The sequence below is a fragment of the Zosterops lateralis genome, assembly GCF_965231275.1.
Source record: "Zosterops lateralis genome assembly, chromosome: Z".
NCBI lineage: Eukaryota > Metazoa > Chordata > Aves > Passeriformes > Zosteropidae > Zosterops > Zosterops lateralis.
The window spans coordinates 71,163,546-71,178,312 of NC_139800.1; the positions used below are offsets into that span (position 1 = coordinate 71,163,546).

The following is a 14,767-nucleotide window of genomic DNA, read 5'->3' on the forward strand; positions in this document are numbered from 1 at the left end:
CAGACAAACTGAGGACTGAAAGGTCATCTGCTCCCCTGGCAGTGAGGAGGGAAAATTCTCTTCTGCATGGCCCAGGTTGTAACCATGGATACACACATACAGTCTTTTTGCAGTTCTGTCCTCTACCCCTCTCTGAACTGACTTCATAGTCTGCATCCCCAAGGCTGAACCTCATTCAGGTTTCACTGACTCTATTTTCTGAAGTTTCTGTCTGCCTTTGGAGCATTTAGTGACTCCTGGGGAAAGTCCTTAAGCTGCCATGAAGGAGTCAGGCAGCATCTTCCACTATGCCAAGCACTTCCTTGAGCTGGCCAAGTGCTGCCAAGCCACGCTAATTAAAAGCCTTCAGCAATCCACCAGCCTCTAACACACCAAGCTTTCAAAGCACAGGAAGCCAAACAGAGCTAAGACTGGAGCAGTCATGCTGTATTTGCTTCCCAGGAAGCTCATGGACATCACAGCAGCTTGCAAAGATGACCTCACCACAGCCACACTCTGCTTGGCAAAGACCAAGAAAAGAAGCATTCTGACAGTCCATCTGGACTCTGCATTATCAACTAAGCAGAACAGAGTGCAGGGCAGCATAAAGCCTTAAAAAGACCTTTCCCAGTCTTCTCTTCAATGACCCCATGGATAAAAGACTGTTTGTAGTTTTTTTTTTAAGAATGGCAGAGATAGTATGTAAACTCACCGTCACCCAGTTTAAAAGGAACAGGAAAAGGTCTTTTGGATGGTGTTTCTGATGTAATGGAAGCTATGAACATTCTAGTAATTATTACCTGACATTGAAAATGAAAGTGGGTACGTGGTTATCACCTTGTGGTCTGCAGATCTGGTTCCTGTGTTGCAATCCAGGAATGAGACTTGCAGCTAATTCCAAGTCTGTGGATATGGAGAGAGCCCTGGCATTTTTTATTTTAATGAGTCCTGGTGTAGATGGCTGTGGGACAAGAAATGCAGAGTGTGCCTCCATCTGGAGCTGGCCATAGTGCTGTGCCAGAAGGACTGTGGGCACAGAGAGAAATGTTCTTGCCTGGGAGTGTGGGAGCAGCATTCAAGTGCCAGAAGACATAAATAAATGGAGTTGGGCTATGACAATACATCATGGAGACTTCCAGCACAATGCTGCCAGCCCCAGTCTTGAGACACTGAAGATGACCTGCTTAAAGAAGGAACTTGGAGTGCGGTTTAGGCACCCTCTGTCCCAAGAAGATCATCACCACAGTCAGGACTACTTTTTTTTAGGTTTTATTTCTTGGCAGTTTCAGTAAAGAGACTGAAAAACCCATTGAGACCCAACACTGAACCACACTGCACCCAAGTCAACTTTGGTGTTTCTTGTGAAGTTTGTGGCCCACCTAGTGATGCCAACTGCAGTGCAACATCTGATCTGCAGAAAAAGTCTGACTTTACTGGAAAGCATCTCTCACTCAAACTGTCACCAGTGTCTGCATTTGGCTAAACTTTTAAGCCTGAATGAGAAAGGCTGATACAAAAACAGTAAACTGCACCTCCATGCAATTTTCTATCCTAAATCCTTTACTGAGGACTATCCACACTTCTTTGTGTTGGGCACACTGTCAAATTTCACCCCAAATGATGACAACACTGTAATGTCTATTAGATCAGAAGTCCATCTGGCTTAATATCTTGTCTCTAGCAACACCATATGCCTGGTGGGAAGTCTTGGGAAGTCTGTATAAGGGAGTTGTTCAGCCATCCCTTATCCAGTGCTGCACCTGCTTCTGGTAATTGCTGCTTTTTCTTAAGCATCATTATATGTCTGCAACTTTGTATTTAATCAGCTCCTTTTACGAAGGATAAATGTTAACAGTTGTTTTAATCTTCTACTTCTTTTAAGGACTTCTGTTTTCTTCTTATTGCTGCTTATCTCCAGGGGCAAAAGGTTTGCTTTCAGGTCTGCGGATTGACAGCTCAAAATGCTGCCAAAAACACTCCACTGATGATTTCCTAAGACTGCTAAGGGTTACTTGCTTCAACAGAAGATAAAAATTTCAGGATGGAAAAAAGACTCATCACTTGTCATTGCTGCTTTCTTACCTTCTGTAGTCATGTCCTGGGAAGATTATGTGACAAGATGGAAACCAAAAATATCTGTGTCTTGACAGGATAGGTAAATGCCATAGACTTGCTGGGAATCTTGCCTAATTAGGCAAGTTGTCTCTTTTTTCTAATATTTTCTGTTTCTTATGCTGTCTTTTTTTTTTTTTTTTCTGTTTCTTATGTTTTGAAAGTCCTATACTTTCTGTTCTCTATAAACCAATAATGGAATGTTAATGCCTAGGGCTTCAGAAAAATCAAAAGGTCTGAAAAATCAGCATTTGAAGAATCAAGAATGGATTCTATGTATTTATTTTTTTAAAACTTGTAATTCAGGGGAGGCAGTTACTTACTTTTATACCAGTAATTGCAAATATAAAGACCAGCTTACTGGAAGAAATAGCTGTTGAAATTAAAGTAATTTCTACTATGTGGGTTCTCTGCTTCTGTGTTTATACTGTGTTTCTTCATTCAGCACTCAGTGTCAGAGGTGAATAACCACCACAAAGCAGGTAAAGGGCACTAGGGAATGCTGACACTTTTTGTATCCAGAACACCAAGAGATTTGCTGGTGACTCAAGTACAATTAAAAATAAATGAATGCAATAGCTGCAGATCCATCTCCAGACATGAGTTTTCTTGGCACTTGGCTTAGATAGGCTTAAAAATCCCTCCAAAATCAGACATTTATGGCTGTAAGAAGTGGAAAGAACAAGGTTTGTCCAAACCTGGAGGGAGGCTCTGAGGTAACACTGAAGTGGGGTTTATGCACGCTCTGTCCCAAGAAAATCATCACCACAATTGTCCTGGCTTGACAATTCATTGAACAAGACGTGAAGTTTGTCATGGGTACAGATATTGCAAAATAGCAGTGAGTCAAATAAAGATATTTAAATTCTTTAGCTATCAGATCATTGAATCACACAATCATTTAGGCTTAAAAGACCCTAAAGATCAGACCCCAACCACTAACCCAAACACTGCTGAGCCCATCACTAAAATATGTCCCCAAGCACCACATCTATAGGTCTTTTAAACCCTCCAGGGATCCTGACTTCACCATTTCCCTGGTGTCTTAGTTTGAAAGACAGGTGTCTGCTGGGGAAGGCAGAAGCCTCCCTTGGAATGGAGAATGTAAACCCCCTCCCTCTGAATTACTATAATTTTGAAATTAAGAGACTCTCAGGCAAGGATATGAGGGGTAGGAATAACAGTTCTTTACTAGTATGTGTAAAAGGCAAACAAACAACAATAACTGTGGCATTAACACCAAAACAGAAGCAGGAACCCCGTGAGGGCCTCCACGGCAAGACGGGAGGGGATGGGGGAGAGGCTTTGCCCCACAAACCCTGGGGCAGCCTGAGCCCTGTGCCCCTGCAGGGCTCTGAGGAGCCCCCAGCTGGAAGGGCAGGAATGAGCAGCAGTCCCAGCCGGGGGATGAGATGGATCAGAAGCTCCTGGGGAGCAGCTGGAGCCGTGGGGATGTCCCGGCAGGGCAGGGGCTGCGGGGCTACAGCGGAGCAAAGGCCCCGGGCAGGGCGGAGAAGCGGCGGGGCCGGGACAGCGGCGGCTCCAGCAGGGCAGGGAAAGGCAGATCAGGATTCCCGGGAACAGGAGCGGATTGTGGTGGGTCCCTGGGACTGGGCTCCAGGGGTGACAGTGAATTCTCCCCGCAGTAACCAACAGCTTGCCCATCCTCCTTCCGATGCCAAATGCAGGAGAGAGCAGCTGCCCCTAGCCCTGTCCTTTATCTGCTCCCCAAAAAAACTCACGGTATCATCTCTGTTCCCTGACCCTCTCTTCCCCACCACCTCTGCCCAGAGAAACTCACCAGAGGCAAAAAAAGTGTAGCCAGATGCTACACTCCTTTATCAACTTTTTCCCCTTCTTTTGTTTTGCTTAAATACCCGTAAGTACCCAGTAGCGAGTTTCCTAGCAACTTATGGGAAAAAATTCTGTAAGTAAAAAAGGAGAAATCCAACTCCCAACACCTGGGCAACACCTGACAACCCTTAATGACGAAGAAATTTTCCCTGGATCTCTCTTCTGAAGAGACCCATTAGTGTTTATCAAGCAACCAGCCCTTTGAGTGTTACCTGGCAAGGCCACCACAGCTAGCTGCAGTTGGCTGTGAGCTTGAGCAGGGAAACACCAACAGCCTGGGCAGTCCAACAGCAAGGGTATGAACATATCAATTGACTAGCTGTGTTAAAAGCTATTAACTGGTAATGTATTTTAGTATTTTATTTGTTAAAAGCTAAAAGAGGTCAGAAACTTATTTAGTGCTGCTGGTTAGTGGCTCTCCTAAAAATGATAACAGCTCCAGCAGCTAACAGTATTGATTTTGCATCTCAAATACTGGAGATCATGGATTTCATACCAGTGAACTGAGTTTTATATCTGAAGAAATGGTGTATACCATCAAGAGCCATTCGTTAGGTACACTCTTGAAGTTTTAGAACCAGCTCCACACTCTACTGTGAGGAAGGTGTTGCACATGAAGTTTTGTTGGTGCACGTGGTGATAACCCATTTGGATCTGGTCTAGTGTTTGGGGCAGACTGAAGACATGGGGGGGGACATGGAGCCAGAGGGGCCTGAGCACTTGTCTTGAACACTGCATGCTTGAATTTCACAGGTTCAGGGCTGTGGTATGCCAAGACCAGAGGATCTTGCTGCACAAGACAGGGATAGATGGCTCAGGAATATGTTCCATCTTCTGTGAAGGCAGCAGTCTTGGGAGGAAAAACTAAGACATGCTGCTGGGAAGTAGAGGATGAAGGTCCAGGAGAAAGGCTAAAGAGCTTTGATTTCTGGAACTGGTGTCCCTATGAAAACTGTTGTCCTTGTAACCTCCCAGGACAGTATCTACTGTAGGACACATGGACTGTGCCCAGCATTTCCAAGAACGAGTCTCACTGTTGAAGAAAACATACCATGGGTAAGGAAACCAACAAGAGGCAATGTTTTTCTGTGCTGTGTAAGAAAACAAAGGGAAATGTCAATGCTGCCATGCATGAGGAGGTGAAATGGCTGTTGAGTCACTTGAGCCCTGAGACAGGGAGGCCATGCAGTGATTAAGAAATCACAATAGCTTTACAGTACATCCAACTTTTCTGACAGTGCCAGGACAAGCTTTGGGACTTCTCAGTCTTCTGTGCCTTGCATAACATGGTGCTCCCAGACAAACAATGTTTGTGCATCTGCTGAAAGCAAACACTGAGCAACTAGTTCCCTTGGCTTGGCCCCTTTCTTCCAGATCTCCTTGGTTTCGGCCTGCTGTTGTTAAAACATCTGCTGAGTGGGAAGTGGACAACTCATTTTATTTGGGAAGATATTGAGATGAATTGGGCATCTGCATACATCTATGGCTTGGGGTGCCAATTATGCATGAAAATACCAATGTGATAAACACCAGTGTGATGAAACCACAGCAGCAGAAACAGGAAAACACAATCCTGAATGACAGCGGTTTTGCATAACTTGCCACGTTCCATTTTATGTAATGCATTGCCATTGCACAGAATGCTGTCAGCTGGGGAGAACACCCAGATGCCAACTTGAAAGGAAACAGGCCCAGAAATCTCCAGTACTGGTAGGGATATAAAACTGAAAATGCAGCAGTTAACCTTGGCACACTCAAGGCTGTGGGACTCTGGGGTTTTGAGGTCTTTCTAGCACATTCTGGCTTTCATAGACTTTCCAATGCTGCAAAACCAAATTATTTGCCTCAAGGACTTTTCCCCCCTTGATGCCCTGGTTTAGTTTAGTATCATCTTGAGGTTTGCATTCCCATTCAGTTGCCATTTATTTTTGTTGAAAGAACCCCAGGTACAGAAAAATTATGGTCTCAGCTCCACAAAAGTAGGCAATACAATATTGCCTTCTGATCCCATGGAGTGACCTGTGAGGAAACAATGAACATCTAAACAGAGCAGCTGTTGGGAAAGGAAATTGTGGCTATTTTCTATAAGTAATGATGCAGAAATGAAATCTAGGAAAATCCAGGAAATGCCTTCCCAGCACCTGATTGATGCAGCAATGCCTCACTGAGTCTGGTTCAGAACCATTCTGTGAAACAGAACTGGAGGAAAAATGCTTTGGGAACTCTATTTCTAATCATGATCTCAACTCACAAGAAACATTTAGTAATTTGTTCTGTTGTCCTCTTCAGTGCCCAAATTCAACTCCATGAACTATTTTTTTGAGAGAAATGAGAAAAAGGCAATCCAATATGTAGCTGAGATTTAACACGGATTTAGCTTTTACCACTACCCTTTAATTTAAATAGGACATAGAAAGGAGGAACATGGCTGAAACACTTCCCTAACTTTTACAACAACTTCTGAGGAAAAAACTATGGTTCAAAAGGTTTTACTAGCTCACTTCCACAACAGTGCTGGTTACCTGGTACAACACCAAGTAAAGTGTTTAATGGACACCGTGTGTATCAGCAGAATTGCCAGCATGATCTCTGCCAGGCAACTGCTGCAGAATCTTGAAAATCTGCTCTGTTTCAGTTGTTAATTGAGAAGGGTAGCATTAGGTGAAGACCTGTTGTGGTCTTAGAAATGTGCTGTTTTACAACAACACTTCTGCCTCTCACACATAAAGCAATAGTATTTTACTTTGCCTTATGTAATTCACACATTTAGGTGGCTTCGCATCCACCAATAGATTTCCCATAGCCCAGTGAGAAAATATAAGCAATTGGAAGTGCTAAACAAAGTTTCAGGGGAAAATGAACAGAACAAGTTAAATACTAGTAATAATAATAATAATAATAATAATAATAATAATAATAAAAATCCCAACCACAAATGAATATAAAGCTGTTCATGGGCTTTCCCTTCTTATATGCAGGAGTTTTTGAAAACTAACTAGTGAAACTAACTAGGGAATATTTATGGGGTGCGGAGGGAGATGAAAGAAAATTATTCACAGTGAAGCACAAGAATTTCAGATTTTAGCAGATGAAAATTCACAGCTCAACTTCTGGAAGTGGAAGTTTTGATCAGGAACTGTTTTATGTGTTCAGTGTTCAGGCTTGGGAAGCTGAGACATTCTCAGGGCCTCCAGGAGAGGGTGTTGCAGAATACATTTGAATCAACGCTTTTGCTTCTCTGTTGCAAAAAGTGTCGGTGGAGCTGATTCTTTCCTTGCCAGGGTAATGACAGATTTCCTTAAAATTCTGTCACTTTTAATCCAGCTCAGAGAGGTCATTAGTTGGGATAAAACCTGACAGCTGCACTGAAGTCAATGAGCAGCTTCAATCTAGACACAAGTGCACAGTCCTCTCCTGACAGTTTATTCTCGTCACTGCAACAAGGGAATACATGAAAGAAAACTGTGACTTGGGTCTTCTCAAAAATATGAACCTTTGTGTTCATGGTTCCTGTGTGAGTGCTGATAATTAAAGACCTGAAAAACCTGCTCTGCTCCTTTGTGTGTTGGAAAAGCTGTTCAGCTCAGGGTTGAGACTAGGGATTCAGGTCTTTGGTTAATTTCTGAGGGTTGCCTGGTGCTGGGCAGTGCAAAAAGCTCTGTAAGAAGAGCACTCTGGAGAACATGAACTTGCTGGTGTGTTTATCTCTGTTTCTTAATAGCATTCTAAGAGTTTTCTGGACAGAGGAATCTTTGAGCTGTGATTTATTCTGGGAAAGCTGAGGACTATAAGGTAGAAAGTGTAAAATATTGTAAGAAAAATGGGTAGGCTTCGATGAGGGAAAAGAATGGTTGAGGAAAAAAAAAATGAGGGAAAAGAAGAGATACAATTCCCAAAAGGCAGTAGATCACTGCTTCCAATTCCACTTCAGGAGCCATAAAGGTGTTCCAGATGAAGTCACTTTATCCAGCATGTTCTTCTGCTTGCTCCCTGTAAAACAGGGCTAATGCACTGTCAGGCAGATAAAATCCTTTTCAAATTACTACCAAGCAAAGGAGAGCTGTGTCTCTTAGAATATGTTCAGGCCACCAAAGAGACACCAGAGAAGATTTCCGGTTAGAGGATTCCTCTTGTCTTTCCATCCTGAGTTTGCAGTCTCTGGATGAAAAGCTATCACAAATTTCTACAAGCATCTGATGGCTGAAGGAGGAATCCTAATGTGGCATCAACTCGAAGTGCAGGTAGTTTACCACCTTCAAAACTGTCATCTTTAAAATCCTTTTTCTTACAAATTTCTTCTGCTCCAGCAGTTGCTGGTTGAAGGTCAGTCCTCCTACCTCCTGGCCATATGGCAACTATCCCCTGGCTGGCAGGGCTGAAAACAGTCCTCTGCCTAAACCTGTAAGGCAAGAATAGTGCTCTGTGCTTTCTAGGAAAGGAACATACAATGGGTTTGTGTTGTAAACAGGTTGTGAGTTACCAGGATCAAGAGGCTTCCAATTGTAGATGGTGGAACTGTCTACCTGCACAGTCCTCGTTTCTTCAACACGTTATTTGATATTCTCTTTGCTATTCTCTTTGGATTCAAGGGCAACAAATGAAGGTAAATCAGAAGGAGTCTTGTGTTACTGACAGATCCAACATGGGAACCGAGAGGGATCTTTTCTTTCTTGGAATCAGTGAGGAATGTGTTAAGCATGAAGTGTAAACAAAAAATTACAGCCATACTTGGATACCCTGGCCTCTTACACAGTGAAAGAAAGGCTTTAATATTTGACTTTACCTGGTATTCAGTCAAATCTTAATGCACTCAGTGAAAACCACTATTTCTTCCAGAGGACTTGGATCCTTTTCATTGCTGAAATCCATCAGATTAGTGCAGGACTTCTGTCTCCAGAAAGGTGAGCCAGACTAGCACTCTGGTCTCTGTAGATCACAATGGCTGTGACTTTTGTGAACAATAATAAACATTCTCCATGCTGCTAAGTCAGCTACATATATGACCTTCCACCTGTCAGGTGGTTCTCAGGTTTTATGTTTCTTTCCGACCCGAGATTCCAAGGCTGGTGGTTCTGGTGGGTTTGAGGGAGTGTTTTTCCCTCTCCGACCTCTGAAAGTTTTAAGTCTGAGTCTGTGCTCAGTGCGAGAATGATGTGGAGTCTCAAGGTCTTGGTTTTCTTGGTTTCTCGTGTTATTAATTCTTATCTTACAAGTTCTTTGTGTCTGGTCAAGATGTTCACAGCAGCTCGGACACAAAGTGACTCCCCCCATGATGGGAGGTCACTCTGCCTTTATACAGATAACTACATACTTATTATTTACCATTTCATACCAATGTCTATCACCTATACTAACAGGGTCATTTCTACTTTACCCCAATCCTGTCAAACTACTTGGTACCCACATCACTGAAGAAGATGGATGCCAAGGGAGAACAAGAAGAACCCAGGGCACCACCCTAAAATCTCCATCTTGTCCTCTTGCACCTACATTCTAAAAATCTCAAAACTACATAATCTTCCACCCGGTGACAAACTACACTACTCTCTGTTACACATTTGTGACTTGCAATTCTTCTCTGTCTAAGAAGTTTTCCTCATGGACTAAAATCAAAGACTGTGTTCTCCTGGGCTTTGTGCCAGGAAAAGCCCCTGGCCAGACCCTAGACCCTCTTTTTTGGGTCCCAGGCCTCTCTACCAAGGTCTGTGACCATCCAGGGTGCCCAGAGGGATGGTCTGGACTCCAACAGTGGTAAGATCAGCTTATTCACTGCTACTTTTTGCCAGTTACTTCAGTAACTTCTTGTAATCCTCCACTTGCATTATTTCTTGAGAGGGTCTGAGTCCCACCTATGATGCAGTTGCTATTTCTGGTGGTGGGCTCAATGTACTGTTTTCAAAAGATCTTATGACATTTACGTATTTAAGTATTTAGCTTGACAGTAAAAAACTGACACCCACATAGATGGGAAAATGCTAAAACATATTACTTCCTTCTGGTGCTTGAAGAACAACCTTCAAGACCTGCACCACATGGAATGAAGACAGTAGGACTTTCTCCCTTCCACACACAGCCCTAAATTCTTTGGATCAAACAATGAGGGGAGGTGAAGAGCATGGCAGCCAGTAGCAGCGTGAGGCAATGAGTGTAGGTGAAGCAGTAAGGGTTAATATACAAAGTTTGCAAAAAGACAATTGTTGTCAAGAAGGCATAAAAAAGCATGTTTCATTGGGAAAGGAAACTTGATTTGCAGAATTGCAAGAACAGCAGTGCATTGTCTGATAAAATTAGTATTAGAATGATGTAGATCTGAGCTGAACAGATTCTAAGCCTCCAAAGCTGTAACTTTAACTAGAAATCTTCAATGAGGTGATGGGGAAGCTAAACAAGTGAAGTGTTCACCACCATAAATTGCATGGGGAAGCTAAAGAAGTCAAATTTTCACCTCCATAAATTGGAGGTGCCTTTCATTCCTGTATGAGACAGATCTGCAGTTCTTTTATTCTGGCTGAAGTTTGATACTCAATTTTGCCTTTGTCTGAGAGTTTTTCACTTTGCTCTCTGTGACACTGGAAGTCCTTTTGAGTTCAAATCCTTCACTGACTCATTAATACTCAGAAAAGCACCATGTATTAATTAGCAGGCTCTGATGTTGTGAAACATGACCTTCCTGTGCCCAGTAACTTCCCTCACAGAAACACATGCTCTGTAGTTCCTTCTTTTAATTGTAAAAAGAACCCTGTGGTCCTGTAAAAATATTAAACCCCACGGCAGAAGTAAGGTTTCTTTAAATTCCACTGAGTTTGTAACTTAATTTTTTGGAATACAATTTAATGCATTTAATGCATATTTAAATAAATGCTACTTCATTATCTATTTAAAACATAGCAGTTCAAGTGGTGCTCCTTATAATGATTCATCTCAGGCTGCTGCAGTGAAAGACCACAGCACTAATTTCTGTTAGTGTAATTCCTACAAAAATTCCTTCTTCAGGAAGAAAATTTACCAATAAGCACATAACAGTTATGGTCTCACTCTAAAAATTGCTGAACAAAATGGAAAACATCATCCAAGAAGGAGTATTTGAATCATGCCTTTAATGATGAAAATGCTCTACAGAGTGACTTGACCCTTCTTCTTCTATGATTTGGTGTTGCTAAAGCTCATCTGCAGTTACTCGCCAGTTTATTTCTGGACAGTGTTAGTACAAGTAACAACAAAGTATTCAATTGATAAAATAAGGGCCGTAAGATGCTCATAAATCAGAAATGAGAGCTTGCACTCTCACGGTTTATATGTCTAGATACAAATATCTGGGTGGTTGTACATACCGAATTCCTGATTAACAAAACGCCAGAAATACTTTGCCTGGATCACTCAAAGAGCTTAGTTTTGTAATAAAAAGATCGGCATGTCATAAGAGCAAGTCTTCAGGCACTGAACTAGGAGAAGATCAGAAGTTTCTGGGGACTAACCCCAATGCACACCACGGCTGTTTAAAGGACTTGCTGGGTGGAACTTGTCAGAGTGACTGTAGGTGTCTGCAGCGTATTGCTTGGGGCATGTCTTTTTTTTAATTTGGTGAGTTTTGAAAACACCACCATTCATGGTAGAGAGAAGGAGGCACTTCCAGGGACTGGTTTAGGTGATCTTGTTCTGAAGCCAGTGCCTTAACAGCAGTCGACCTGTACAAACTATAACTGCAAAGGTACAGTAGACTGAGTAAATAATATCTTATGACCTCATTGCAGACATGGAAAGTTAAGAGAGACAACGCAGTGAAATTGCTGTTGATGAGACCCACAGGAGTAGCCCTTTTTTTGTTAAATAAAGCTAAATAGGTTCAATATTTTATGTCAAAAAATATTACGCAAAAAGGAACTTTGCCACTGCCAAGGGGTATTTTTGAAGGTAAAGTGATGCACAGAAGTAAAAACATAACCAGAATAAATGAACAGGCATGGCTACTCAAGTGTGTACTAAAGATGGGAAAGAAAAGCTGACAGCTGTCACGAAAGTCACAATGGGGGGAGAGCATCCAAAAAGCTCATTAAATTGTTGAAAGAACAACACATTTTGCAGAAAGGAAGGCCAGGTGTTGGATTACCTTATGGAAAATCTGCCTAGCTCCTCTCCCTCTGCTGCTGTTTGCCACCATCTTGGCATATTTGAAATATTTCTTCTGCCCTATGAGCTTCCAGAATTCTTTTGCCTCAAATAACCTGAATTACCCAGTACACTCAGGACTTCATGGTGCATCTCTAATATGTATTCTTGCATGAAAAACCCAAAAGCAAAAGTTCCCTCTGCTACAAAAAACCCTCCACTCTCTGGGGAGAATCCTGCAGAATCACTTGCCATGGTTTGTTTTGCAGAGCAAAATGTTTTCTTTGCAGGACTTATGCATGGCTGTATCAAAGACTAAATTATATATAACTGAGCAACCTGGTGGAAGGTATCCCTGCCAATGGCAACTGGGTGGAACCAAGTAGTCTTTAATATCTCTTCCAACCCAAACCATTTTGTGATTCTGTGGTCAGACCATCCCCAAGGCAGGCTCCTGGTCTGCATACCTGGAGGAAGAATATCTGAATCTAGGAAAGAACTCAATTCTTGTTGAGTACCTGGGCTACCAGGCACTCTGAAAAAGAATAATATTATAATATTTGTGTGCAACCTAAGAGGTGACATTAGAAGAAAAAGTGATTCATATGAGAGAAGGGATAAAAGTAGATTAAATAATGTGAATACAATGTTTTTTTCTTTATCTCCTCTGTTTGTAGACAAACTTTTAAACTTCCTTGCCCTGTACTGTAGAGAGCTTCTTAAGAGGGATTCAGGACATGGATGCATGCTCTATCTGGGCAGCCAGCACATTCGTCCTGTAGCTATATCCCCGTGCTCTCAAACAGGAGGCTGAACATGTTAAAGTTGACACAACAGCTTTATTTGCCAGTTTCCACCGGCAACAGATGATGTCTAAAACCTGTACAATTAGAAAATGAGGGGGGAGGAGGCAGCTGTGGCCCAAACCTGCCAATTTTGTAAGAAGAACTAGATTTTAAGGTGACAGGACATTGCTTCAAGATCTCTACAACCTACTGGGTCCTGTTGTACTTCCTAGGAAAGGGGGGAACCACCTTTGATGGACACTTAAAGCAGAAGCGTGACCTGCAGGAGTTAAGATTCTTACACAGAAAATACATAGCAAGTTCCCCAAATTCAAGACATATTCCAGTAAAATAATTCTCCTTCTTCTCACTGCTTTCCTTCTGGTTCCTGTCTCACTGGCTGCTCCTCCCTTCAGCAGCTTGATGATATTTCTGTATTCTCTTCTATATCATTAGTGCATTTAAAGGTCCAACTGAGATAGCTCTAATTCTGTCCTTCCTGACTGTTCACAACCTCAGACGGGATTTGCCATTTATGGCTGACAGCCTAAAGAAATTACATGTCTTACATCACCTCAAGAAGGCTGCTCCTCTATTTTGGGCTTTGTTTTTAAAAAAATTTCAAAAGCACAGTACAAAGGGCACATGTACACTGAGAGCAGCAGAAGGATGTTTAGAAGTATATTTAAATTAAAAAGGTTATTTCTCTCTCCAGCTGCCTTCTTTTTGAAACAAGTCTCCACCACTAAAAAGAAAGAGGTAAACATATCAGGCAAGAAAAACCCAAGCTTAAAATCTTTTAGTCATATAAAAAATGCTTTAATTAACTAACTAAAACGTGGTGCCTGTAACTGTGTGACTGTTCTGCCCCAAACATCTCCTAAACCTAAGCTTTAACTCTTAAAGAGAACTTTGAATAGCCACAGCTCAGGCTCTGTGTGAGCAAAGGTCAAACCAGTGTATTTTCTATTACAACTGCTCTTTCAGACTAAGACTTTGGAGGCAAATGCATGAACGATATACATGAAATTATTCTGCAGCTCATGTAATAGCAGAAAATCATCTTCTTTCCTAAAATTGTGTTGCCTTATTCCCAGAATGGCAAGTGTTATTATATAATGAACTTATTCCCAACTGAGTTCCCAACTGGGAACTCAGAGGTTTTGATTTATTCCATAAAGCAGAGAAGTGCTTTTCTAGGAAAGGCTAGTAATGGAATGTAATGGTATCACTGAAGTTACCAACCAGGAGTCATTGGTGTTTCTGTTCTGGACCAAGATTTGTGTCTGCAGCACCCGACATGCTTCAATGTTTTGCACTAAGCTTCAATCACACAGCTTTAGAATAACTTAATTTTCCTTGGAGATGCAGGAATTTCCCAATACCTGTTTTAAACATTCTGCATGTGGTCACAATAATAATGTTGAAAAATACAATGTAGTTGGATGTAATTTGATTTGATTTGATGGATGAGAAGATGCCCATGGAAAGAGTAGAGGACTAACCTAAATTTCAAACCAACATTGTGGCTTCACACAGCAGTGTAACAGAGATATACCTGGAGCTGGGGAAATTCATCTGACAGCTCAACAGCTTCTTCAGAATGCTTTGAAGAAATCACACATAATGGATTTTTGTGCCTTATATTGATGAAGATATTAATGTAATATTTATGATATTTTTTGCTAGGAGGGGAATGGCAGATAATTAGAAGCAATTTGCTTTAAGTCATAAATCAATTTTAGAGTGCCTTGGGTCAGCCACAAAACTGTTGCTCTTTGTATATAACATTTTTGGTAGAAACCATCTAGTTAACATTGCAGGGAGTGAGTCAGGCACTGCACTCACAAAGTCAAAACTGTCTGGTCATTAGTCTGGCTTCAATGTTTCACTAATATAACAGATGGAGCCTGGCCTTTGCTGTCTGGAGG

The 14,767-nt window shown here is 41.9% G+C and overlaps 1 protein-coding gene across 1 annotated transcript in view; it reads right to left on the reverse strand.

The window, feature by feature from the left end:
* GRIN3A (glutamate ionotropic receptor NMDA type subunit 3A) overlaps positions 1-14,767 on the reverse strand; it is a gene marked incomplete at its 5' end in the record, with an annotated part of 67,935 nt that overhangs the window by 19,631 nt on the left and 33,537 nt on the right. The window lies entirely within an intron of this gene.